This window comes from Python bivittatus, unplaced genomic scaffold, assembly GCF_059951505.1.
Source record: "Python bivittatus isolate LINGU-HERP-01145 unplaced genomic scaffold, Pbiv_v1 ctg000350_np1212, whole genome shotgun sequence".
NCBI lineage: Eukaryota > Metazoa > Chordata > Lepidosauria > Squamata > Pythonidae > Python > Python bivittatus.
The window spans coordinates 21,751,877-21,779,876 of record NW_028277074.1 but is presented as its reverse complement, the minus strand read 5'-3'; the positions used below and the strand labels follow the sequence as shown (position 1 = coordinate 21,779,876).

The following is a 28,000-nucleotide window of genomic DNA, read 5'->3' as shown; positions in this document are numbered from 1 at the left end:
AACATGACCAATTTTTTTTTAAACACCCTAGAGAGTTACCTTTATGGATTGTTTAACTATGGAGGTAATTGGAGCTGAGAAAGGCATTTGCAGTCTTCTGAATTTCCATACTGCAGAAGGGCAAAGTTTTTTTGTTAAACAGTATTAGAGCCTAAGGGGATACAGTGCTGCAGCAGCTTAATGACGCTGAAAGTTGCCGGCCAGAAATGGTCAACACTTCAGCGGTTCAAGTCCAGCTTTCGCGCAGCAGAGTGAGCTCCTGTTTCCTCCCCAGTTCCTGTCAACCCAACAGATCGAAAACTTACGTGAGTAGATAAATGGGTACTCTCACTCCGGTGGGAGGAAAAATGCTGGCGGCGCCTTGCAAAAGGAGTCGGGAGCAGTTGCCGGTAGCGCGGAACCCGAGAACGCCCGAAAAAGGTGCGAAGCAACAGAAACCCCGCCTCCTGCGCTCACCAGCTGGGCTCTGGTCTAGGAAGGAGGCACTGGCAAACCACTTCCAGATAAAAAAAAACACCTTGCCTTGAAAACTGCAAGAACTCGTCCAAGCAGTCATGGTAACGACTGAGTGCAGATAAAAAAAAAATTAGAGCCTATGTAGATTAGTTTACATAAATTGATCCCAGGATCTTCTTGCTCATCGCTGCCCCCAAAAACTTTCTCATCAACCTTTACCAGAACAAAAGACATCAAGACAAATACAAATAAAAACTCCAGAATACAAATGCCCAAAAGGCATCATGGCTGACTTTCTTAGTAACAAAAGCAAAGTATGTGAATAGTTGGATAGGGAATGGTTCTTTTTTAAAGGCATATTGTCACTGTTGACCTGGCTACAACCTACAGCCTGTAACAATCATGCAATATGACAGTAGTATTTAATGTCATAAAGGGATGATGCATTGAGCTAAAACTTCACCCCTTTGTTATTTCATAGGCTGTGCCTGTGTCTGTGCAGGTATAGAATTTTTTATCCTCAAGTCCTTGTAACCAAAGCTGAGTATTTTCTTGCTCCCTTCTGCATACAGTATGTACCCCATGGCTAATATCAATAAAGTCGAGAGTTTTACAAGGAAATACTTTGCTGCACTATGCTTGATTAGTTTCTTAAAAAAGACTTTTACAAGGCACTTGGGATCCATTGCCATTATCCTAGTGTGAAATTGTGGATCTCTCATTCCTGGTGTTATAAAATGTTTTATAAATATTCCTTTCCATAATGCAGAAAGCTGATTATTCCCTCCAGGCCCTATTGGCCCCTTTCTTAAGAAATACTCCTCCTTTGCAACCTGAATTTTTTTCTGCAATGGTGATTCCATTTCACTGGGATAAATGTAGCATCTCTGGATTTGTGTTCTTCCCTTCTTCCCTCCCTGTTTTTTTGCCTTCCTCCATATCCTTGTGAAGCATCTCCTGGGAGCCATATTATCTTTGTTCATGTTTTATTCTTGAAATAAGAACTGGAATGTAGCTATATTTTACAGATTGGCAATTTCAGTATAATTAAGCTTCATGAATATGAAGTTTCCTGTAGAATTCCCACAATACTCTGTGGTTAGATTTACTGATAAATTTATGTCTCTTCTCGTTTGTGATATATTAGATGTCACTTTTGCTCAGCAGTTACATGATGTTGATTCTCAAGAACTACAAAATGCATATTTGTTAATTTTTAATCTTTGCAGATTGTCTTTGAAAGATGCATATGCATAGAATTGTTTTAAGTATAGTAAAATCAGTTATATCCAGAAATTCAGTAATAGCCCAGTATGTGTGCTATATTACAGAGTTTTTGTTAACAATCTGTTTGAAACCTGGGAGTTTTTGTTTTTTTTTAAATTGGAGCAAGATTTTGTGCTACTGCCCAAAGGTATAACCAAGAAAATTTGGTGATCCAGGCCAGCAATATAGCTGACTGAATCATAGGAATATAGAGACATAACCTGTCTGTATGGGCAGGACTGCCATATACTTAGAGCAAATAATTGGGAAATTGGTAGTCTCTTTATAAATGTGAAGGGTATCTATAGTCTTCATGGAAATTCAGAAGAGGATGTATTACAAAACATTTTAATTATATATTTACTTAAAGTATTTTTGCCCTATGCTTCACCTGAAAAAAAAAAAAATCAGAGTCACATACAGACAACCAGTTACCACCAAACCATTCCCTGCCTGTAGGGCAGCTAAAAGCAATACACACATGTTCATGTGCTCTCTTTCTCATTCTCCTTCCCTCTCTCCCTTTCTCCCCAGTCTTATGCTCCCCACCCCCAAGAAGCATTAGGCGTTGATGTAAAGTTCTTCTAATGGCTAACATTTGGAAGAGATGCGTCTCTCTGAGCTAAGCAATAAAGCAGGCTCTAGTTCTGATCTCTCCTTCTGTAGACATAAGAGATACGTTATTATATTCTAAGATGCTTCACACAGAATAGATACAATTTTAATTACTGCTGAATTGCTATACTCTTCATCCTAATGTATAACAGACATATACATGCACACGTATGCGCACACACACATATGCACATTATATACATACAAGCATACACTACACACACATAAACATAGTCAGAGCAATATTTTGTGAAACTGTTTCAGAGCTGAGGAAGTACTGTTCTCGGCCTTCAGCTGATACATGAAGTAATATCCCTTTATACTTAAAATTGCTTAACAATAGCATAATGGAGTTTTTCAATTTCAGCAGAAGGGATTTTCTTTTGGTTTGTGGTAGTGCTGGTAGTATGAGGAATAATGCTGAGGAACACCATCTTATGCTAAATCGAATCCACACCCCACTGTTTTCCCTTTTAAACATTTCCTCCGTCCTTGACCTAGGTTGTTTTTAATAATATCAAAGAGCCTAGTGAAGGTCATGCTGTGTGCATGTGTCAGGCTTAATTGTAATTGAACACGTCATTCTTGAATTTCCTTACCCCCCTAGGACAGGGAGTCAGAAAGACTGTATTTAACATCCCAATTAGCTGCCCTGCGGCTGAGAATGACATGGTTTTGTGATGGCGATGCTAGTGATAGTGTAAGACAAAAAAAGAAAGTACTGGTTTCCAAGGCGGGAGAGGGGGAAGGAGAATGATGGGCCCATCTTACACATAAGAATGCATTTTAATTCAGTCTTCTCCACTTGAAAAATATTAAAATAAGGTACACGTAACCTTCTTAAAAAAGCTTGGTCATCAATGAAATTAATCGATTCAGTACACACTGAATTGATTCTTGAAACATTGTGAATGAGGGTAAGAATCTGGGGACTAAGATTTTCAGAGGAGCTGAAATGCTAGTCATATCAGTGAGATAGAAATGTCAAAACAAAAATCTATAGGTATAAAGAAATGGGAGGAAATGAGAAACAAATTAGAAATGGCAACATGAAATAATTAGAACTTAAGTTTTCAAATCTGAGTTTTGATTATATCCCTAATGAAATATGATAAAACTGTATCTCCAGATAAAATTTAACTAGTGAGAAAAAAAATGATTTGATTGATATAATTTAGTGTACTTCCAAAAAAAAAAATTCAGAATGTATACCTAGGCTTGGTAATGAATTGGTTAAACATTTTGCTAGTGTATATGTAATGCATTTCTCCACTTGAAAGAACACATTTACATGTATGAACCTTGAGATAAAATATCAGGCAATAGCATTAAAAATGATTTAGAATTTGGACCAAACTAGATAAAGGAGCATCTATTTGTAAATGTAGTTTGTACCAAAATGAAAGATGTACATTATGCAGTAATAGTTTATATGTATGCATTTCTTAAACATGATTTAATTTTAGTCTCTGAGTTTTGCTAATTAAAAAAAGCTGCATATATAGAGGGAAAGTAGTGACATTTTAATATTTGTTTTTATACTGCATTTTTTTAATGTTTTAATGCTTGTTTTTATACTGCACTTCCACTGTTTTTTCCAATGGTATATCATTTTGCAAGATACACCAAATTGTATATGCAAAAAATATTAAATTTCATAAATGTCTGTGACCTCTTGGATAGGTAAATTATGTTTGCTTTGTTTCTTGGGAAAGGAAGGGCAAAGCTGTTTTTTCTCAAGTTTTGGCACATAATACACCAGATCTAACTGTGGTTAAAAAGAAGAAAGTGTGGATAAATAATACACTTTGGGCCAGCCACTCTCTCTCAGCACTAGGAAGCAGGCAATGGCAAATCACTTCTGAAAAACCTAGCCAAGAAAACTGCAGGGACTTGTCCAGGCAGTTGCCAGGAGTCAACACTGACTTGAAGGCACCAAAAAAAAAAAAAAAAAGGATGATGAAGCAAGGGGTCGCCTTCTTCCTCACAAAACGTCTGGGAGAAGAGATCTTGGGGGGAACCTTGTTCCAGAGACAGGTGCATATGATAGATAATGAACATATGTATTTTGAGAATAATTTCTATCAGTACAGTATTGCATTGAGTACAAAGAAACCTCTGCATTTTTATGTTAATATAATCCATGTGTAGGCAATGCTGGAAGTCCCATGCCTATAATCCCCAGCCAGCACCACTAATTTCTTTAAAAGAAGTCTGCCTGTCATTCCTCATTGTTGAATGAGCCCAAAACACAGCCTTCTCTGCTGTACTGCTAAATATAAATAAGGAAGAGATACAAGAGGCTATAGTGCGAACACCTCCTCCCATTCCCTCCCAGCCAGAGGATTTGGCCCTTCCACTTTCCTGAGTCTCCAGGATGAGTCAACAGGAGCACCTTCTTCCATTTCTTAGAAGCTAGCCATTACAAACTGACAGGAGTTATTTAAAAGACAGTACCATTTGCTCCAGGGAAGCAACACAAAGTGAATAAGCCTTGACAACTTTCATAAAGTTTCATACGACTCAGCGCTTTAGAGTCAACATCTCTCTGTTATCTATAGTAAGAGGAGGGGTGTAATAGTTCCCATTTGTGGGAACTTTCTGCGGTCTCCATAAGGCTTGTTTGAATCTGAATGCCCTGCCAGTTTGGCTTTATTTACTGTGACTGGACTTAAAATGAGATCATTAAGTGAATCTTCTATCACTGGGCATTCCAAGGTCCAGAAGAAAAATATTATGTGGTCAAAAGGCCTCAATTTCTTTTCTCCTTTGACAGTTGAGGTGGAAGTGCACACGGGAAAGACAGGAAACATGCAAGCATGTCAAAACTACTACTGTCCACCTGATTTCAGTTTTTATATATAAAGATCAGATGATTGTCAAAGGAGGTACTGCTATCCCTGACCTACATCTTCCAAAGTTAATATCCACAATGAATGTGTATATTTTAGTTGAAAAACTCTTGATAAGCTTCTGAGGAATGCTCCATAGGAATAGAGTTGCAATGCATTTTAAGATTTACCCATTACATTTGAAGTCTCCAGACATGGAGTAGCATATACGTTATTGCAATAAATAAACATGCAGGTAAACATGCAAGTACGCTAAAGACCGGGTAGGAGAAATGGAAGGCAAGAAGCCTGTTACACAGTGGGAGGCACATAGGCAGAAAGAGGGCACAGGATATGAATGAACAGGATAAAAGTTTTGAATCAGCCTTGAACCATTTAGTGACTGTCAGCTGTTTATAATGGTTACCGTTCCTGAAACACAATGCAGCTTTAATTATGAACCATGTTGTTCATGTTACTGGACAGCTTCGTCCCAAGTTGGGCCTATTTGAAGAGTCTGGCAAGTCAGTTGGCCACTGAGAGAATAAAATGCTGGACTGAGATGAGACTTCACCTGATCTAGAACGCTCTTTTGAACTATTACTTTTTCTTCACGCCTGTCTTGGAATTTGGTACATAATGGACAAATAATTTATTTGTCCTCATAATGGATCTGGTATAATACCCCTTTGTTGTAAAGAGACAATTCATGCTAGAATTCACCAATGCTCCTGGCACTGTGAGATTACACAAACAGCTAAAAATATCCTTTTGTTGGAGTATCAATGGTAATCTGAGGGTACAGGAATGTATGCAACTGTTGAATGTCTTATCACTGTATCAGAATTGCCCCAAAATTGGGCGGCACAGGTTTGTGGGGTTTGACATGGAGTGCACACAAAAATCTAATGTAATCCCTCCCCTTCAAATAAGGATTTGCATAGTTAAACAAACAGCAAACCCACAAAAAAGCCCAAAACAAAACCTCAAACTCCCCACAAAGCCAAGGTAAAGTAAAACAAAGGAGAAAACCCTACCTTCTTCCATGTCTATGATGCAATCCTGACCATGTTAAGTCTCTTCTTCCCTCCCTCCCTCCCCCTGGTCAAGTGTGATCAGCCAATGGAAGGCTGCATAGATTTGCTTTGGAGATACAATTAAGCCTCTGTCTCTTTGCTTGTAGAAAAGAAATCTAGAGACACAGCTTTAAATTGGCTCATTCAAGTACATCTAGCCATTTGGGGATTTTAAAATAAATTTCCCTTTTTTTTTTAATGTCCTTATGGCATTATTGAGAAATTTGTACATCACAAAATAAAACATATAATAAAATTGCCTCAAGTAGTAAGAAAGCAGATGAGTGATACTAGCCTTGTTATTTTTTACCTTTTAATGGAATATCTGCTGAATTAGCATTCCAGAGCCACTGCGGCACCATGGGAAGCACAGCTACCAAAGACATAAATAAAATGTCCCCAAATTCTTTTTAAAAGGCTCGCACACCGATGAAGGCAAAGGTTAAGGGAATTTGTTCTCCCAATATTTGTAATGTCAAAGCCACTATGTGTTACACAACCATATTTCCAGCAACACTCCCAAATACAGTAGATGTTCTAGCTGGATATGGTACAAGAAAGTTAAAGTTAATGTAGATTTTAAAAATCATCATGTTAAGCATGCCATAATAAGAACAGATATATGGAACAGATAAAACCCAGGCTGTGCCCAAAAATACCTTTGTGGGCTTCAGCACAAGAAACAATGGATAAAGAAAAATGGTTAACATATCAAGATGTGCTGGAACAGGAAAATGGAGAACAAGATGAAATCAAGAGAACAATTGACTGCAGAGGGATTTACTTTGCAACGGTTTTCATATGTACAATTAAGGGAGAGGTTTAATATAGATAAAAAGTTAACAAGAATAGAATAACGTAATGGAATTTGAAATGAAATTATGTACAAATGATGAACAGAGTGGTTGCGAAAATATATAAACTTCTGTTGAGATTTGAAATGGAACAACAACAAGTTAAAGAGTGCATGACAAAATGGGCTAAGAATTTTGGTTATAATATACAGATGGATCAATGGGAGAGAATGTGGTAAAGGACTGAAATTCACATTGTGTTATAATTTAAGAGGGAACTTCTATAAAATGATGTACTGTTGGTATACGTCGCCAGAGAAGTTATCTAAGATGTATAAAGGTACTTTTAACCATTGCTGGAAATGTGGAAAACATGAAAGGACATTTTATCATGCATGGTGGACTTGTGAAACATCAAAAAAATATTGGACACAAATAAATATGATGATGCAGAGAATTTAAAAAATTAATATACAGATGAAAACAGAATTTCTTCTATTAGGACTCATGGATTGCTGATTAGAAAAGACTCATGGAAGATTAGTTTTATATATGGTAACTGCATCGAGGTTATTTTATGCACAAAGATGGAAAAATACAGAACTACCCATAATGGAGGATTGGACTGTGAAGATGACAGAATTAGCAGAAATTGCAAATTGACCTGTTTGATCAGGGATAAAACAATAAATACTTTTATAAAAGATTGGAAACCTTTTATGGAGTTTTTGCTGAAAATGTATAAAAATGACTTGATGATTTCTGGATTTGCTGATTGAAAAGGGCGGAATATGGGAAGAAATGAACTATGTGATGTAATCTTGATGGGGATGGAGTGACAATAATTTTGTTTGTAACTGCCGTAAGGAAGACTGGAAGTCATTTCTTTAATTTCTTTTTCTTTTTCTTTTCTTATTTACTGCACTTTTTCTTTATGTTTTCACTTTTTCTTAACTTCATTTTCTATATGTTTTTCATGTTTATCTTTTACCTGTTTGAAAATTTTCTAATAAAATTGTTAAAAAATATAGATGTTCTGGCTGGACAATAATGGCATTTTCTCTGTAAGGCATGAGATTAAAAATGGTGTCTGTGTGAGTGACATTTGATTGTGCTCTTGGATGACCTCTGGTGGGAGCAGGATGGGGATAGTGCATCCATCCTTGCTCTTCTTGACCTCTCAGCAGTTTTCGATACCATTGATCATGGTATCCTTCTGGACCAGCTTCAGGAGTTGGGGGTGGGAAGCGCTGTGTTGCGCTGGTTATCCTCCTTCCTCTGGGGTTGGTTCCAGTTGTTTTTGTTGTGGGGGGGAGATCCAGCCTGTGGTGCCTACTTTATGGGGTGCTCCAGGGCTTGATCCTCCTCTCCTATGTAACATCTATATGAGGCTGCTGGGTGAGGTGAACTGATGGTTTGGGGTGAGGTACCATTAATATGCTGATGATACCCAGCTTTATATCTCCACCCCGGGTCTCCTGAGCGATGCCAAGGATGTCCTGTCCTAGGCTGTAGGGACCTGAATGGGGTGCAGTGGGTTTCAACTCAACCCAGGCAAGATTAAGTGGCTCCGGATATTTGGTCCTTCTGATGCCAAGGCTCTTCCATCTTGGGTCCTGAATGGGTTAATACCGCCCCAGACAGACCTGGTGCACAATCTGGCAGTCCTCTTGGACTCACAGCTCCTGCTAGAAGAGCAGGTGGCAGCTGTGTCTAGGAGGGCCTTCACACACCTTCGGGTTGTATGCCAATTGTGTCCATTTCTGGACTGGGAGGCTTTGCTTACAGTCAGTCATGCCCTTGTGACCTCTCATCTGGATTATTGCAACACACTCTACATGAGGCTGCCCTTGAAGAGCATTCAGAAGCTTCAACTGGTACAAATGCAGCTGCGCAAGTAGTAAATGGTATTGGGTATTCAACACATGTAACACCACTGCCACGTGAGCTGCATTGGTTGCCAGTGTGCTTCCAGGTGCAATTCAAGGTGCTGGTTGTCACCTTTAAAGCCCTTCATGGCTTGGGACTGGGTTACGTGAGGAACCACCTTCTCCCAATAGTTTCTACCCATCCACTTCTCTCTGGCAGGCTGGGCATGTTGCCGGTCCTGTCAGCCACTCCTTCTCTGCTGTAGCCCCTGCCCTCTGGAACATTTTCCCTTCAGAGATTAGGATGATCCTGACCCTGTGGGCCTTTCGTAAGGCCTAACGACCTGGTTATGTGCTTGGGCCTGAGGTCCGAAATGTGTTAAGGGCTACCCTGATAATTATGGGATATTTTTTCTCAGCTGCCATATATATTTACTTTGTACTGTATTGTAATTGTTTTAATTGTTTTTATGATCACCGCCCAGAGTCACTTGGTTTAGATAGGCAGTTATAGAAATTAAAATAAGTTAAATAAGTAAATAAATTTCAGTCTGAGTCCTAAACAAATGCAATATTCTTGCACAGAAACGTTCCACTGAGGGGAGGTAGCTAGATTCTAGGTAGCAAGACTAACAAATGTTTTATTTCATTTTGCATGTTATAATGATAGACTTGAAAGGAACTCAATGAGTGACTGGTGTGAAATGTCCCCTGGCCCCAAGTGCTGTAATCAACTTGTGCTTTAGATTCCAGCTAGTTTTGACCTTCCTGGACCTCTTTGCCATCAGGAACTACTGTCACAATAGCAGAGATAAAATTAGTCTTGGAGAAACGAATAGATTTGCTTTTGAAAATGGGAGATACCAGTTCCCAAGCTTTCAATATTGATGGTTTAATGATTGAAGCTGTTTGTGCATTGAGGCTTTTGGCCAGCTCCAGTGTTGTCTCTTGGTGGGAAGTATTACCCTTAAGAAAGCAGATCCTTGCTTTTGGGGTCCTCCTGAGCTTATGACTACTGCTAGATAGCCAGATGGAGGCTGTAGCCAGGAGGCCTTTGCCTTATTTCAACTGGTGTGTCAATTGCAGCCCAACCTAGAGTGTATGAGATGCACAGTGTTAACTCATGCCTCATCACTACACATCTGGACTATTGAAATATATTCTCTGTGGGACTGCCTCTGAGGACCACCTGAAAATAGCAATTGATACTATCACAGATGGTGCCTCATCTATTCCAGCCTACTTAGGTCGCTTGCTACTGCTGGATGGCCCACCACTTAGGCTGCCACCTCTGGCCCTTTAATTGGCCTCTGCATCTCCTCCCCCCAGCCCCTGTTCCATCAGTGCCTTCAGCCTAAAGTCCTGTCCTGTACAGGACTCCAGCACTTTCCCATCGTGACTTCTTTTCAGCTGCCTGATGTCCTTCCTTGCAGGTTGTCCTATTCCTGGCACATATCCATTGTCATTCTGGTTGACTAATGCTGGTGTGTGGCCATAACTTTGACTAGTCTCCTTGGCCCACCCAGCTCTGGCTGTTTCCACTTGCTTTAGGCCATCCTGACTTCTTCCTACTCTAATTAGCAGCCCCAGGGCGCTCTATTTCTGTAAGCAGACTGCTGTAACTATATTTATACTGAGGGCACTTGCTAATGCTTCCCTGCCTCTCTGGGCCACTTCTCACTTGCTCTATGGTGGGCTGAAGAAACTTTCACTTTTTTCTAAACTGCTTACAAGAGATATTGCTGCCAGTCTGTTTTCAGGTGCTTGGCCTCTAACTTCTACCCTTCCTCCTTCATGTTTCTTTCCTAGCCGTCTTCCAATGCTGTTCTCAGCAGGCAAGACCTGAGGTAACTGTGTTTCTCTTTTCTTAATTTTTTCTTCTTCTCCTTACTTCTGCCCTTCAGCTCTTCTTCTTTTGCATGTTAGCTTCTCTTCTTTCTAGCTTTCTCTCCATTTCATCTCTTTCTTCTATCAACTTTCTTTTTTCCAGTACCATCAAGCCTCCTATCATATCCTAGACTGGTTTCTGTTCCAACCATGCCTTATTTAAAGGGCTTTCAGTATAAAAATTATAAGGATGAGGCCTTTTTAAACAATAAAGGGAAAGGAAGTGAGAAAAAATGGCACAGGCACTTTTGCTTGCCACAGCCATCCTCTTGCAGGTACAAAATATGGCAGCTTGTCTACTGCCAGGTATTGTCTGCCAGAGCACATTACACCTGTGCTACAGGCCCTATATTGCTGCTTGGTTTCTAGGTACAATTCAAAATGCTGGTTCTGACCTGTAAAGCCTTATATGATTTGGTATCAGGTACCTGCAGGACCATCCTTGACCCATGCAATATGTTTGTCCTGGGGAAAAACTGTTGGTTAAGATGCATTTCCTGTATAGATGCTGAAGAGAATCCCTCATGCTACCATAGAGATGTCAAGTATGATCATCTCATCGTTTCTCTAAATCCAAATCCTAGGTTTCTTTTAGCCCTGTGGCAGATTTGCCGCAAACTATTTCAAATATATATTTGAAATTATACCTTTAGATTTTGTAAAATAAATAAATAAATAAATAAATAAATAACTTTATTTTTTTAAAAAAATAGATAGGTGTCTATTTGCAAATGCTACTACTTCTTTTTTTTTGTCATATTGAATTGATATGACACCACAAAAGCCATGGTACTTTTATTCTAATTGTTGTTCAACTTATTCTAAATTGTAAGGTACTGAGCTTTTACAATTTTTTTTTAATTCTGTAAATATAATTCTTTTTCCAAGATTTCAATTGCATGGCTCTGTCTTTATTGGAATTTGGATATGTTGTCAGTGGAGTTACCTGGAATAAGTCCTGAAAACTTTCTCCATATTTGGCACATTACTTGTGTGAAATCACTGTTGTGTTCATTTAATTTATGAAGATATGTTGGGGATAGGAGGGACAAGTTTAAATTCTTATCCCAAAACGGAATATTTTCCATCACAATTTTGTTGAATTTTCCATTATAAAAGGAACACTATGTGCCAGCTGAGCTGCTTGGTAATATATTTTTAAACAGGGTATTCCCCATCCTCTTTTAATTTTAAACTTTTTTGTGATTATTGCGGATATTTTAATTGTTGATTTAATTTACTACGGATTTTACCTATATGAGTCCCTGTTGTAAACTGTTAGAAGTCCCTGGCAGATTTGACAGTATAGAAATGGAATGAATGAATACATGAAATAAATAAATAAATATTTGTTTAGCTCTTAAGCACAATTACTTAGCAGAGCCTTCCTGCCTATTCTGCAAGTATGGTTTATTTGTTTATTTACTTATCACAATTTATATGGCTGCCCATCTCACGTTCATGACTCTGAGTGGCTGAAAATAATTAAAACAGCATAAAAAACATAAAAACAAAGAAACAACACCACATATCCTCAGCTGGAGTAATAACAAACTCACAATAACAAATTGTGAGCAACACAACCGTTGCACGAGCTCAGCCACATCTCCAGATTGCCAGACCTGGTGACAGAACCATGTTTTTAAGGACTTGCAAAAGGTCAACAGGGTTGGGGCCAGTCTAATTTCTGGACGAATAAGGGTGGGTGCCATGGCACAAAAGGCGCTCTTTAATGGTCAGGACCCAGAGCATGCCTCTTCTTCATTTCTGAAATCAAGAAGAAAAAAGCCTGATATGTGAAAAATTAATTATATTGGCATTTACTCCCCTTTCATTAATTTCACCTCCAAAATATGCACATGAGCATATTAATGAATGCCTAGGGTTTTTTTTCCCTCTTTGACAGTATGGAATTAAAGGAAATTTTTGCAGCATACTATAACAAGTGACCTGATCAGGTAGCCGACATGGAGATCATGTTTGGCCTCTGGCACCCATAGGTAGCTCCCAGAATACCCCCCCTCCCCCGCCTTCAGTAGTAAGGTTGGAATTTTTGAGGATTTTTTTTTTTTAATGTTGGGATATTGCAAGGGTTAAAGGACAAAAAATGGATCCTTTAGTGGATGTGCCTAAGATACGTATGTTCCCATTTTAAACCCCAATTTGCTCCCCCACCCCAAGTTGGGCAGATTTCCCTTTGGGAGGCAGTTTTAAAATTCATCAAAATAAAATAAAATAAAATAAAATCTTCTGAAAATTATCCCTCTCCTCCCCCAGCGATATCACATCACCACCCATGTTTTCTGAAGTCCAGAGGAAGAACATCAAACAGAAAGTGCAGATCCTGGGCCCAAAAAGGTAGTCAACCACTCTGTTAGATCAAAGCTCTTTTTCTAGTCCAGTATTGTGTTGCCAACATCTTCAAAACACTGAGGCTCTGGGTATATTGGAGCTAAGAAGGCACAATATATGAACTCCATTGCTTTCTGCTTTCATAGCATGCAAGTTAAGAGTCCTAATTTAACCTGACATTCCTGCACTTTTGGCACTGAATTTGAAAATGCCTATTTTCTTCTTTTAACCAGAAGTATTTTTTAAAATGCACAATTTATAATCTGTATTTATATATGCATATATAATTTTAATTTATAATCAGTTTCCAATTGAAAGCTTAAGTATTTTATTACTTTCCCTTCCTTCAGTGATATGAAAGAAATATCAGGCAGCATTATTCTAAAAAAAAAAAAAAAGACAGAAATATATCATATGTATTTGTTAAGTGAAGAACAAATAATCAGCTGATGCTGGTAACATTTTTAAGAGCAGCTGAGGTAGCACAATGGCAGGCATACCAAAGAGTAACCAAATGAATAATTCAAATGAAAAAGAAAACAAACTGTGATTGCTCCCTTCCTCAGAAGAAAATACAAAAAGAAGAAAACCAGAACAAAGAGAAAAAAACCACACGTTGAAATACATTTATAGAAATTAAAGAATAAATTAAACTTTGACCACATGGAGTAATATTGCTCAGACTTTCTACACCATCAGTAAAAGGCCAGTTCATATGTAAAAAGTGAACATATGACTTCCGTCCAGGATTTTAAACCAGGTGAACTAGAATCTTTCCACCAAATTAAAGCCATTTACTTAGTAGCAACGCATCCAAACTTCTTCATATTTCGATGGGTTCTAGGATCTTATCACTCTGTTTAAAATACTCAGCAGGAGTATTATACTCAGGAATATAAATTAATGTGTGGCATGAAGTTGGATATAAACTTGAATCTGCTGGTTCAGATTCAAGTCATTATATATATTGACCTGGTGATCCTTAATTGCAGGAATGATACTTTTTGTTGTTTTTACATTAATTATCCACTTGCAGGGTCACACAGAGGAGTTTTCTGGGCATCTGGAGGATTATATTGCTCAGATCCATTCCCAGTAGGATACCAAGCTTGTGGCATGGCCTGTGGAGATGCCTGGGGAACATATGTTATCTGGGAACAGTTTGATCCTGTTGAGCCCAAGGAATTAGACAAGGGTCCTCCAGACTGTAAATGCCACCACTTGTCAATTAGATCCATGCCCCTCCTGGCTGGTTAAGGCAGCTTGGGAGGTGACATGTGGGTGGGTCCAAGTGATGGTGAATTCATCCTTGAGGGAGGGAGTGTTTTCCAGCTGCCTTTAAAGAGGCGCTGGTGCACCCTCTCATCAAGAAACCATCACTGGATCTCACCATGCTGGACAATTTTCATCCAGTTTCTCACCTCCCCTTTTTAGGGAAGGTGGTTGAAAAAGTAGTGGCATTGCAGTTCCAGAGGATCCTGGATGAAATGGATTATCTGGACCTTTTTCAGTCAGGTATCAGGCCCAGATATGGGATGGAAACAGCATTGGTCGTGCTTTTGGATGTTCTCTGGTGGGAGCAGACTGTGGGTAGTGCATCCATCCTTGCTCTTCTTGAGCTCTCAGCAGCTTTCAGTATCATTGACCATGGTATCCTTTTGCATTGGCTTAGGGAGTTGGGGATGTGGCACAGTTCTGTGCTGGTTCACCTTCCTCCAAGGCCGGTCCCAATCAGTGTTGATAGGGAGCGAAAGGTCTGGCCCGCAGCCTCTCCTTTATGGGATGCCGCATGGTTTGGTACTCTCCCCACTCCTTTTTAACATCTACATGAAACCACCATTTGAGATCATCTGCCACCATGGGATGAGGTACCATCAATATGCAGATCTCTGTCCTGGGTGATTTAAGTGATTCTGTGGCCACTCTTCCATGGTGCCTGGAGGCTGTGGGGGCCTAGATGGGGAACAACAGGTTTTAGCTGAACCTTGGTAAGATGGAGTGGCTGTGGGTTGGGGACTCCTCTGTATTTGGGAGTTTACCATCTTTGGTTGTGAATGGGGTGGCATTGTCCCAGACAGACCCGGTGCGGAATCTGGGGTCCTCCTGGACTCATGACTTCTGCTTGAGGAGCAGGTGGCAGTTGTGGCAGGACGGCCTTTGCTTAACTTTGCATTGTGTGCCAGTTACGCCCTTTCTTGGATCAGGAAGCCCTCTGGTCAGTCACTCATGCCCTAGTCATCTCCTGTATAGACTATTGCAATGTGCTCTACATGGGGCTAGCCTTGAAAAGTATCTGGAAGCTACAGCTGGTTCAGAATGCAGCTGCACGGGCAATTTTGGGTGCCCCAAGGATGACACATGTAACACCTTTGCTGTGGGAGCTGCATTGGGTGCCAGTTTGCTTCTAGGTCCAATTGAAGTTGTTTGTCATCACCTTTAAAGGTCTACATGGCATGGGACCAGGCTGCCTGAGGGACTGTCTCATCCCCATTACATCAACCTATGCCACCATCAATTAAAGAATGTTGACTAGGGATCCAGGAAGAGGGCCTTCTCTGCCATTTCTCCCATCCTATGGAATACTCTCCCCTCAGAGGTGAGCCTGGCCCTTGCTCTCCTGGCTATCTGGAAAGGGGTGAAGACCTGGCTCTGCCAGCTCATGTGGGAATTGAGGAGGAGTAACCAGCCCTGGGAGTGGTTGGCACCCTGAAGATGCTTCTGTAGGTTGATAGCTTATTATATACTATCAATTCCTTGGAATATGTTATTTATGAGCATTGTTTTTATTGTACAGTATTTTAATTGGTTTTTATTCTTATTTTTATTGTAAACCACCCAGAGACACTTGAGTTGGTAGTGACTAATTTTGAAATATAAATAAATAAATAAATAAATAAATAAAATTAGAAGCCAATAATATGTCATATTTTTCCTTACTCCCAGTACTCTTATTTTCTCAATTAAAAAAAAAGATGAAAAGATTAGAATGATTAAAATCCGTTTTAGTAGACATAAATGCTTTCTATAATTCCCATGAGGCCTGTCTTGCATAACTATTCAAAAATTTCCTAACTTTTTTTTAAGTTTATACATTTCAGTTTTTGTTTATTTTTTCCATGTAAGCAATAATTTGGTTATGAACTTATGCATTAATAGAATCCTAAATTCAGAAACATCTGCCAAAATATTCCTGAAAAACTTGTTTTATCTGCTTTATAAAATGTGTGTCTTTTAATAACAATATGTTTAAATACTATCCATCGATCCACCCACCCTCCCACCCACCCACCTACAGTATCTATCCATCTATCTATTTAAAACCATTGATAGAGTGGCTAGAACATAATTACAGATTGTAATTCAGCCTATATTGCAGTTGTCTGACTTATCAACTAGTGATCAAGAAACTAAAAAATAATCCAGGCATGAACCAGTTTTATGAGGAATAAAAAAAAAAATCACATTCAAATGGATTTGAAAGTTAGCATCTGTCTACCAAATTAAATTCCAGTAGATAGGCTTGTAGCACTTTCCATGAGTTAAGTTATTTGAAATTCTGCTACAATCAAGTTCCAAACTTGATTAAAATCTCTAATCATAATTATCTGATTGAATGCCAAGGTAAAAAGATAAACAAAACATCTATGAAAAATTTAAAGTAATCTCCAGTCCGACCATAGTTGCTAATAAGCCTCCTTAGTGACTAAACATAGTGGGGGCTGGAGCAGGGAAGGAATATAGAAATTTTGTCTGACAGAAAAGCTGATGAGAGTTTATAAACTGGGGAAGCATAAAATAGATTGGAAAAGAAATGGAACAAAGCAATCCTATCTCTTTCCTTTATCTTGAGAACCTGCAAGATGCTGTATAATTATCTTTGTAACTTCCCATTCTTGTGACACACTGAGCTGATAGGAAAAAAATAATAATAATAGAGGTTTTGTTTTGGTAGCGGCAGATGAATGTTTTGTAGCTGGCTTGTTAAAAATATTTCAGAGTTCCATAGCTTTTAGCCTAAAATTTTTGATAAAAAAACATGATACAGTTACTTTTGTTTTATCACCAAAGCACAAAATAATAATCTAGTTTCAATGCATCAGTACCAATTCAGTAATATTACAAGAGCATGGCCCTGTCTATATGTTAAGGCAGATGTAAACTCATTCCAGAATCATCAAACATGTATTTGGTCAGAAGCAATGCTTTAATTGCCTGTATCAGCAAAAGGGGATAACAAAGCTAGACTGATGTATAAGCCAGTTTGCACAACACAATAAGATACATTTTATTGATAAACTAGCCTTCTGTTGGTGAGAACTGCTCTGAGCACTGAAGATGTTACATAGCCGGGTAATGAAACGTCTGCAAGAAAACAGCCAAGCTCAGAGAACCCCAAGGACTCCACAGTGCTCTGAATTTGCCACTCACTCCTGTCAACTTGTTCAACTGTAAAGTTGCAGACAGTTTCATCCATTTGTTAGTGTGTTGTTCAGAACAGGGATGCTAGCTTTTCCTCTCAGAATAAATCATAGCTCCCCCCCCCCCCCAGTTTATTTCAAATGAAAGAAGCCAGAATTTTTATTTTCATTTTAGGCTAACGTAGAAATATTTGTTTGTGGAATGTGCCTATAGGCATAATCTGAGTTTGTTCACTAGTATGTTCCTTCCTCGTTTATAAGCTACAATATTGCTTGCTCTATTGTGTGTCAAGCTTGTCGAAAGCATTCAGAAATTTCATTATGTGAAAAATATAATAACTAGACTGCTGATTGGAATTTGCTCTGATAGATGTGCAATATCTACTACATTTACCTGAAAGGAAGACTAGTTCCTCCCTGCCCAAACAATTTATCCTTAAAATGGAAGTGATTTTACATTTGCTGAGAATGCAGTAATGGATTCACAGGAATAGGTTTTCTGACTAATCTCTGTGGGTGGGTGAAGGGGCAACTTCACTTGCAGTAAATTTTATGCTAACACCACTGGCTTCCAATCTGTTTACTTGAGTTTTTGGAAGCTATTTTAGGACCCTGATACCTAAAGGATTGCCTCTGCCTGTACATTTTGTCCTTCAGAAGAGCTTTACAAGATTTCCATTCAAGTATGGTGCAGTTCTTTAGTGCTGCTAACTTTTGGAGCAATTTGCCTTGAGAAATTCAGTATCTGTTCCATGTGCTTAGAATTCCAAGTAAACATTTCTTTATTCAGAGATACTTTTTAATTTTTTTAAGAAGCTGTTTGTCTTCTATTAAGACAAAAAATTCAATAGTAAAAGGTAAATAAATAAGAAAGGTGGTGATTGCTAACTGAGTATACATGTACCTTGCATCATATTCTCAGTATAATAATATAAATAACATAGTTCATCATCATATATATTGTGTGATTTGTTTTGATGAATGCTTTCTGCATACAAAGTAATGCATTTGTGAAAGTTCTGCACATGGAGTGAAGTTACAGTAAAGGGTATAGCTATCTCCCTATTTTTAAAATGAAAGAAAGAATATTTTTAACTTTGTTTTTTCTATGTATTTTAATTGGAATTTTAACCTCCTGATGAATTCAGAAGGAAAAGTATGACGACAATATATTTAGGAGTTTCTATTCTGCCCCTGGAGGGCTACAGCATTTTTTTCCACAGCTCTGAATATATTTGTTTCACATGTATATTATGCATAATCCTTTAGATACAGTTGCCAGCTGTCTGGTAGAGATAATGGAGGTTGGAGCTTGGAGCTTTAAAAATGGTACCAAAAAATAGGGAAAAGAAAAAATTATTTACATAATCTTTCTAGAGTTACCTAGATTTCTTGAAAGCAGCTTAACATACTTGGAATAATCTATTTGAAAAATAGAAGGGGGAGCAGGTTATTTCTTTGTTCTCCTGACCATATGCAAATTCATTATGATTTTCTCTGATCAATATCTGCAGGGTTTACATATACCAGGAACTGTGCTCGTAGTTTAAAAAAAGGTCCAAACAATTTAAGCAATAAAGCCAATAGAACAGTAGGATGAACTCCCTCTTCAGCAGCCAAATGACTGAAAGAATAAAACTAGAGTGACAGAGTCCTTCTCTGAGTTTCAATACATGGTTTCAATACATTCAATATAGGAATATATTTGCCAAAGGAAAGTGTATTTTTTTCTAAATCCAACTCAATTGCATCCTCATTTTCCTTTCAGGCAACTGACCTGGATTGGACCATGATTTGGAATAAATTTGCACTTATGACAAAAATATTTTTAAATAGTTGATTGGTAGAAAATAGGAGCTATCCCTTCGGGGTAAACAAGTGATCTGGACATGCAAATAAGATGACAATTATATAGAGAGGTCACTGGGTATAAAAGTCAGAGCTCATCATGGACATAAAGTTTAACTCTTATTTATAGTGAGTCTCATGCTTAATTGTACAAGGCATCTGTAATAACCCTAAAAGAGCATTGTATGTAAACTAAGCATTCATACAACATTCATTCAGTGTGTGTTTGTGCAGGGACAGAATGCTAGGAAGATACTCGTTTGATTACAAGGCAAAAGTAGAAAGATTCCTGCTTTTTAAAAGGGAGAAAGTTGAAAAGGCTGTATTTAATTTTTATTTTTTTAGTTTTGGGGGAGGAGAATTCCAGTTGAACGGAATGAAATAAGATACATGCTAGCAAAATTTAAATGCTTGGCTTAATTTCCCCCCACATTGCATTTTTAAAGGTTTTATTTGATTATCTATAGAGCTAAATCTGACTCTGGTATAAGAGGCTAATGAGATTTTGTCTTTTTTTCTCAGCTCTGGTGTCTTGCATCTCAAAAAGATGGTAGCACTGGAACCAAAAAAGTGTTTGTTTTGCTGCAGCTCTACTATTGATGAATGTTCTGTCTTTTCATCTGGCTTCAAGAAGAAAACATGAATTAAACATTAATTGAACTGTATTGAGTGCCAAGTGAAGAAATCTTATTGTAGATGCTAGATGGTACACTCAGCTTCAGGGGAGAGTGCTGTTTCCTCATTGATTATTTCACTCATAAAACACACTTGTTGACAGAATGCTGTTCTGATGTGATAATATTTATTCTTCTAAAATTACTAGAATGTGAAATGACAGTTTATCTGATGTTGGGTTATCTTTTGGTAAGATTTTGGTAAGCAGCACACTCATTCCTGTTTCATACCAATAATAATTTACTAAATTTACATTAATCTTTTTGGTATTTCGAAGAGCCATCTTTTGTTTCATGATTTGTAGATATGAGATGAGCAGTAAATGTCTGTCTTTTCTTTTCCAGTGGTGAGCAGCTGGATATTTCTGAGAAGCTTGTAAACAGTGTATAAAGGCATCTTGTTTCTTCCCTTGCATTGAGGATTCAGAGGCATTCTGATTCTGATAGAATACTAAGTTAGTTATTGTACGCCGCCCAGAGTTGCTTCTTGTGAGATGGGCAGCCATATAAATGTGATTTAATACATAATAAATAAATAAATAAATTGTGGTAAGTAGCCATTGATGGTTCTATTATCATTCATATAACACACACACACACGCACACACAAACACACACACACACACATACAAATACAAATACAGATACACACAGTCACCTTACTATGAGAATACCAATGTGTCTATAGTATGCTTACTGAAAGTGTCTGACAGAGAACTGCAGAACTGATACTCCTGATCAAGAGCAATGTTTCTCAACCTTCAGATGTGTGGACTTCAACTCCCAGAATTCTCCAGCCAAACATTTTAAAGTTGCTGAGACTGAGAAACACTGATCTAGATGAGTGCCTCAGAAATGAAAGAAAGCATAGACTGATAAAGAGACAAAAGATATAAAACATTCTTAGTTTTTTTCCATGGACTGAAACAATTGTCATTTGTTTTGGAGCATTGAATTGGAACAACCACCTCCAGTGAACAACTTTAAGACAAATAGTAGCTAAGAATCAATCTATTGGCAACTGGAATTGAATGGATAAAATTCTGTAGTTGGTTTATGCCTATTTATATTACTTTGCACATTAATGCATTTATGTTACTTTCTTCCTACTATATGAATGATGTTCTCTTACCTTACAGTTGGTAAAGTTGATCTTGTTTGAATCAAGAAAATGGAAAATATTGCAGGCTATAAAAAGTTACCTTTCCCCCCTCCATTTGTACATATAGTGTGTGTCCATGCAAGATACTTTAAAATCTAATATAATGGGAAATAATCCATTATTTGAAAGGCTTTCTAAGGATGGTCCTCCATTTGAAGTTGCATAGTCTAAATATGATTTAAATGTGAAGAATTATAAAAAGAGCAGGGATGGCTGCTGAAGTCATTTCTCAACATCTAGCTATCAGATTAAGCAAGGACAGTTATATCCCACTCTGATTATAGGGCTTTCTTTAAATAACCATAGTTCTTCTTAAAATTTTACCTATACATGTAGTAGCACATGGATTTCATGAGCAAATCTGTGCCCTTTTGTTCTCTTCTTTTGTGACACCTTTCTACTTTTGTAGGATATACAATTAGGCCTCCTATGTTATAAGTTAAGATTGTACAAGATCCCTGGAATCTTTATTAAAAGAAATTAGGTAGCAGGACTCATCAGCAGGACTCATCAGAGTAATCAGATATATTCTCCAGGACATTTTCCCAACATTGACTGCTACCTCTTCACACACTGCTTTTAATATACAATCCTGTTGTTTCTAGGTCTGCCTAAGTCTTCCATTCCCACCAAGTCAAAATCACTTTTCATTTTTCTCCCACTGGAACTTGCTTGATTGTGAAAAAAAATGGGCTAATCCAAATATCAATCCTTAAAACTTTGCTTAAAAAACTTGGCGTTATAAACATTCTGATAAATATGATATAGTTTGGCATAATTTATCTTGATCAGTCCCTGTGTTCCATTTCACCCCTCTCTTTCCATTTAAAAGACTTTTAGACTTGGAGGTAATGTTTCTCTCACTTCATAGTACAAATCATCTTGAAGGACATGAATTTTCTATACTTGCTGGAGCAATCTGAGTGATAATCTGATTGAGAAAATGGGTAAAAAGTAAATGAAGGTAATTCAGAAGAAAAATGAATTACTGTAAAGTTTGTGTTGTGGAGCTGACCTAGAAATTCTCTTCACAGCTGTCTTTAAAAAAAAATAAATTCAGTAACTTGGTACTCATGCAGATATACTGAGATACAGCCTCCTGTGTGTATTTGTACAGTTGCCATTGATAGAGGGAACAGCAAATCCTTTCATGGAAACACAGCTGGAGTTCAGAATACTGCTGACAGCCTTTCACAGAAGTGCTAATATATAATGCAAGCTTGTAACAAATTACAGCTTAGAATTTGGATTGAAAGAGAAATAAGCTACAATGGTAATAATAATATTTTTTGGGGAAAAGGGTATTCTACATTGTGATGGGCAAGCAGCAGGCTCCCACTCATATGGTTTGGAACAAGGCCATTTAATTCAGATGATTTACAAGAAATTCACTGAGTAGATCAAATTTAAAAGTTGGCTGCATTGTGAATCAGCGAAGTTCCTTACCCAGGAGCATTTCAGATGATATCATCACTGATAGTATGACACACCCATTCGGGTCTCTTTTGCTTCAGAAATCTGAAAGGGCTTCATAAATGGTGGAAGGGACCAGTTTAAACTCTAGAGAAGAACTTATAATTCTGATTAGGTGGTGAGGTTAAGAAATTAAATGCATTAACTCCTTTCCACCTATTTTCAGACCTGGTTCTATTACTCATCAAAGATGTTCTGATGTACCCTTTTGTATTAGATTAATCCATATGGAATTTCATATATTTCATTTACTACTTTATTGATTATTTTGATGTATAGCTAATCGTTCTGACATAGGGCATTTTAGATGGGCTAAAATGTAAAATCACCCCCAAAATATAGTCAGTGTGTAACAAAGAAATAAATAACAAAGCAACAAAGTAAAAAGACAGGGCTATGGTATAGTGAATAAAAATGATGTGCTGTGTGACTCTCCAATAGCGACAGGAATAGCAAACTGAAGGTGGTATTACATTTCAGAAATTATGTCAACACTAGAAAGGAGAAATTAGGCTTTGATAAATGGTGAAAATAAATGATTAAAAAACTGTTATGATGAAGAACCAAAGAACATGCACATTTTTAAAGCTTTAGATAATCACTTCAGGATTGTAGGAATATATTGTCAGTGTTAGTTAAATATTAGGATGTCAAAAGGAAGTGATTCATTATGTCCCCTAACAACTGCAGATGGAATAATGGGATTTAAAATAGGAAAGTATACTTAGACTGCATCTGCACAGCTGTTTTGCTGTCCTCCCCACCCATTCAGGGGCCAGCCACTGTAATCCTGCTGGAATGGTCTGTATCACACTGTTGTCCATGCATCTTTTACATGAAACATCCTTGATGTTTCCTGGGGCAAGCCAAAAATCTTCTCTAATTGGCATGTACAATGTTCTGGTTATTCAATATATTGCATTTTTTTTCTTTTTCTTTCCTGCTGTATAACTGACTGGTTTTTTTTTTAAACTCCTTGACTGACTTATCAACAATTACAAAGGAACAAAGGAACAAAGACGGTTATCTAATGATTATCTGGCTTTTTGCAGCCAAGATAGAGCTAGTGAATAAAAGTTGATGAAGACCTGGAGTTTGAGAAAGGGGTTTAGCTTGAGGAATTGGTGTAGGAACTATAAACGATCCTTGGAACATAATGTGAGGAGAACTCAGTGCAATACTCCAAGTAAGGCCTGACCAAGGCAGAGTAGGAGAAGGGAGCACTGCATGGCACTTTGAGATGTGCAGAGTAAAGGCAGGGTATAAATCTAATAACTGCATGAAATGAATAAATGAAAATGTTATGGTGATATTGAAATATGCAGGAAACAAATAAATAGGTACTTGTTGCTCCACAAGATTTAAAGCTGATTTCATGCAATAACTCTTAGAGTCAAGTTACTTCTGTACTACTACCATTCCCAATACCACAAAAAATGATGTAACCCCAGCTCACAGTTTTCTTCATGACTGCTCACCTTGAAATATAAACTCTGGGTGAGTGAAAAGAGGTTGGATGTGAGGCAAAGCAGGAATACCTGCCAGTAGAAGAACAGAGCTGTGGATCTTCAGGAGAAGAAAACCCTAGATATCCTGCAATTTTATGTATACCACATAGGAGCTAGAAATAAATCAGTTCCCAGATTCTGCTCATGTTGTAAGGCCAGGCAGGTCCAGAGTCAATTTTGAACTACCGTAAAGTTTCCTGTGTTCTTACTCATAGACTTTGATAGATGTAATGGGTTCCATTTTCAATTTAAAAAAAATAATTTGAGAAAATAACATCCCTGATGAATCAGGCTAAAGACCTATTTAGTACAACTTTCTGAATCACTTGATGCATCTAAGAGTGACATAATAGTGATAGCACTTTTTCACTGTTCTCTAGCAACTATCATTTGAGGCTTTTGATTGTGGAAGAATCAAGACTAATAACCATTGATAGCACTTTCTGATGTGAATTTGTCTGATTCTTTTCCATCTGTCTCCAAGGAAACAATTGATACCTCTAAAAATTGCCTGGGAGAGAATGGATTGGATGAGGAAGAACAAATAGAAAGGTGCTGTTGGTTACTGGTCAGAAGGAAATTAGACACAGGGATTGGAATTCAGCCTGTCTTAATGGGTTTTAGCCCCCTGGTAAGATTAGGCCCACAGACTGGAACTGTTTCTGGATACTCAGGTGTCACTGGATTTCTAGAAAGGGGCTATGACAAGTTGTGTATTTGTGGAGTCCTTGGGGTTCTCTGAGCTTGGTTCTTTTCCTGCAAACGTTTCATTACCTGGCTAGGTAACATCTTCAGTGCTGGAATGGGATGGGGTTTGCTCTCTGTTTATGTACTCTTCCATGCCCTGCCAGTGTTGGTGGGGGTGGGGGTTTTGTTTTGTTCCTCTGGTAGTTCCCTGATTAGCGTATTGTTTGCTGCTTGCTTGTGTGCCCTGTGGTAACCTCTGCTTATCTTGGTGATAATTGCTGGTGAGGAGCTGTTTGGTCTTTTGTCTCTTTTGAATAGTGTGTAGATGCTGTTTATCTCTCTGTGTCTGTTAATTGCTGCCTTGTCTGAATACCAAGCTTCCAAGAATTCTCTTGCATTTTTGGATTTAGCTTGGTTTAAGATGCTGACAGTTTCCCAGTTGAAACTATGGTTGAGTCTGTCCTTGTGTTGTGAGATTAAGGAGTTTTCATCATGTCTTCTGACTGCTAGTTGGTGTTCGTGGATGCTCTCTGCCAGTCTTCTGCCTGTCTGTCCTACATAGTGTTTGTTGCAGTCCTTTCACTGTATGTTGTAGATGACTCCTGTTTCTTCTTCTTGTGCTACTGAGTCTTTTGGTTTACTTAAGATATTTTGGAGGGCTTTCGTTGGTTTGTGTGCTACAGAGATGCCATGTGGTTGTAATAGTCTGTTGGTGGTTTCTGAGACATTTCTCATGTATGGCAGTGTGATCCTTTTCATAGCTTGTGTTGGTTGTGTTGTAGTAGATAGAGTGGTCAGGCACTTTTTGATAAAGTTGTGTGGATATCCATTTTGTTGGAAGATGTTGTATAGGTGGTCTCTTTCCTTTTTCTGCTGTTCTGGGTTGCTGCAGTGTGTTTGTGCTTGCTTGAATAATGTTCTTACACAGCTCCTCTTGTGGGAGGTTGGGTTGTTGCTTTGGTAATGGAGTACTTGATTAGTGTGGGTTGTCTTCCGGTAAACTTGGATTTCTAGTTTGCTGTTTCCTCTGCTGATGAGGATATCTAGGAAGGGTAGTGTGTTGTTGTTTTCTTCCTCTCTGGTGAATCAACAACAACATCAAAGGAATAAAATTCACCAGTTCAACCCTGAGCTACACATATCCACCTCCATAAGTTGTGTATTTGTGCAATTATGGCTAATGCATCAACTGAGTGTATTCTTGCACTAGCCAGATTTATGCTTTAATTAGAGCACATTGGATGTGAGGCTACTTCTGAAAAATGTCTAAGAACATCAGTTTATGTGGAATGTGGCAATTAGGTGCTAATTAGTATATGATATCAGAAAGATGTAACTTTCCTATTCAAAGAGCTACACTGATTGCTTTAAGATTTTGGTATTAATCTTTACAACCATAATAACTTAGGGTTGATTTAAGATGTTGGCATTAAAAACCTAAATTGTCTGAAGGGCTGCCTTTACTTCTATAAAATATATAAACCAGTCTGGATATTAGGTTTTGCTGTTTTTATCTTTTGTCCTGTGTCACTTCCAAAGTATGGAATTCACTTCCTCTGAAGAGATGTTTAGCCTCTACTCTTTCCGCATTTTAGAGAGCAGCTAAGATACATTTCTTCAGCTGGGCTTTTAAATATTAACTAAATATTACTTTTAGTAACATTACCTTTAGTAATATTTCTGAGGCATTTACATTTTAGTGTAGTTTTAAAAATGTTACTTATTTTTGTTTTTAAACTTTTTTTGGTATTCTTTATCTTTTTTGCCACCTTGACCATTTTTGAGTAGAAAGGTGAAATAAAAATAAAGCCAAGAAAATAAAACTTTTAAATTGTTGATTATAGCAATGATTGCCCCCATTAACAACTGATGGCAGCAAATTCCATAGTATATGCATTGTATAAAGAATTGCTTCTTTTTATGGCTCTTCAGTTTGAACCATTTAAGCTTGACCCTTAAGCTGAAGTGATAAGGAGTGATGAAACATTTCTTTCTCATATTTTACTTGGTTTAATCTGCAGTATCTTCTAGGTACAGTGTATACACTGCAGAGTCTAAACTGCACAATACATGACCACAATATCAGTAATGATGGAAGCTGGAGGATATGTCATCTTAGAGGAAGGTGCCCCAGGTGTTTATTACCTGTGGTGCACTCCGACCCTCCGTGCTTGATCCCAGGCCCTGGACGGCTGACCTGCGGAGGCCCTGGTCTCCGGCTGCTGCTGCTTAACATCAGGTCAGTCAATAACAAAGCTCCCCTCAGCTTTGTGATTGATCACGGAGGAGGGGGCAAACCTGGTGTGTATCACCGAAACCTGGCTGGGCCCGGAAGGAGGAGTAGCTTTGTCGGAAATGTGCCTGGCTGGGTTTCGGGTGTGGCACCAGCCGAGATGCCAGGGCAGGGGAGGTGGGGTGGCTGTGATCATCCAAGAATCTCTTGTGGCCTTCAGGGGCCCTGCTCCACAAGTAACCAGTTGTGAGACCCTGTTTTTCAAGTTGGGGGCCTGTGATCAGTTGGGAGTGTTCCTGCTATACCAGCCTCCCTGCTGCATAGCAACCTCCCTGTCTGAGCTGCTGAAGGGCGTCTCGGGGTTGGCGGTGGAGTCCCCCAGGCTTATGGTTCTGGGAGACTTCAATCTGCCATCCCTGGGACAAACCTCGGAGACAGCCCAGGAGTTCATGGCTACCATGACGCCCACGGGCCTGACTCAGATTATTCGGGACCCAACTTGAGACAGTGAACTCATACCGGATTTAGTCTTTTTGTCGGAGCAGTGGCAATGTGACCTGAGGGGAGAGTTACATCTTTCCCCGTTGCCATGGTCAGATCACGCCCTGGTGGCCTTGAGGTTCTCGCATGTCGCCCCCTTCTGCAGGGAGGCAGGACCTATTTGATCAGTTTGCCCCCGGCAACTGATGGAACCATTAGGGTTTCAGAAGGAGCTGGGGATTATCCCCAAAGTCTTGCTGCATGGTCCAGCGGAGGCTCTGGCTGCTGCCTGGAATAGGGCAGCGGCCAGGGCCTTGGACAGGATCACGCGTGTGCGGCCTCTCTTGCCCATTCAAGTCCATTGCTCCCCAT

At 38.6% G+C, this 28,000-nt stretch overlaps 1 protein-coding gene and 1 pseudogene across 1 annotated transcript in view; both read left to right on the top strand.

Moving 5' to 3' along the window:
• The window catches only part of DSCAM (DS cell adhesion molecule), a 355,545-nt gene that overhangs the window by 59,461 nt on the left and 268,084 nt on the right, over positions 1-28,000 (top strand). The gene's annotated exons all lie outside the window — the stretch shown is intronic.
• On the top strand, positions 59-27,854 carry LOC148215139 (uncharacterized; annotated as a pseudogene).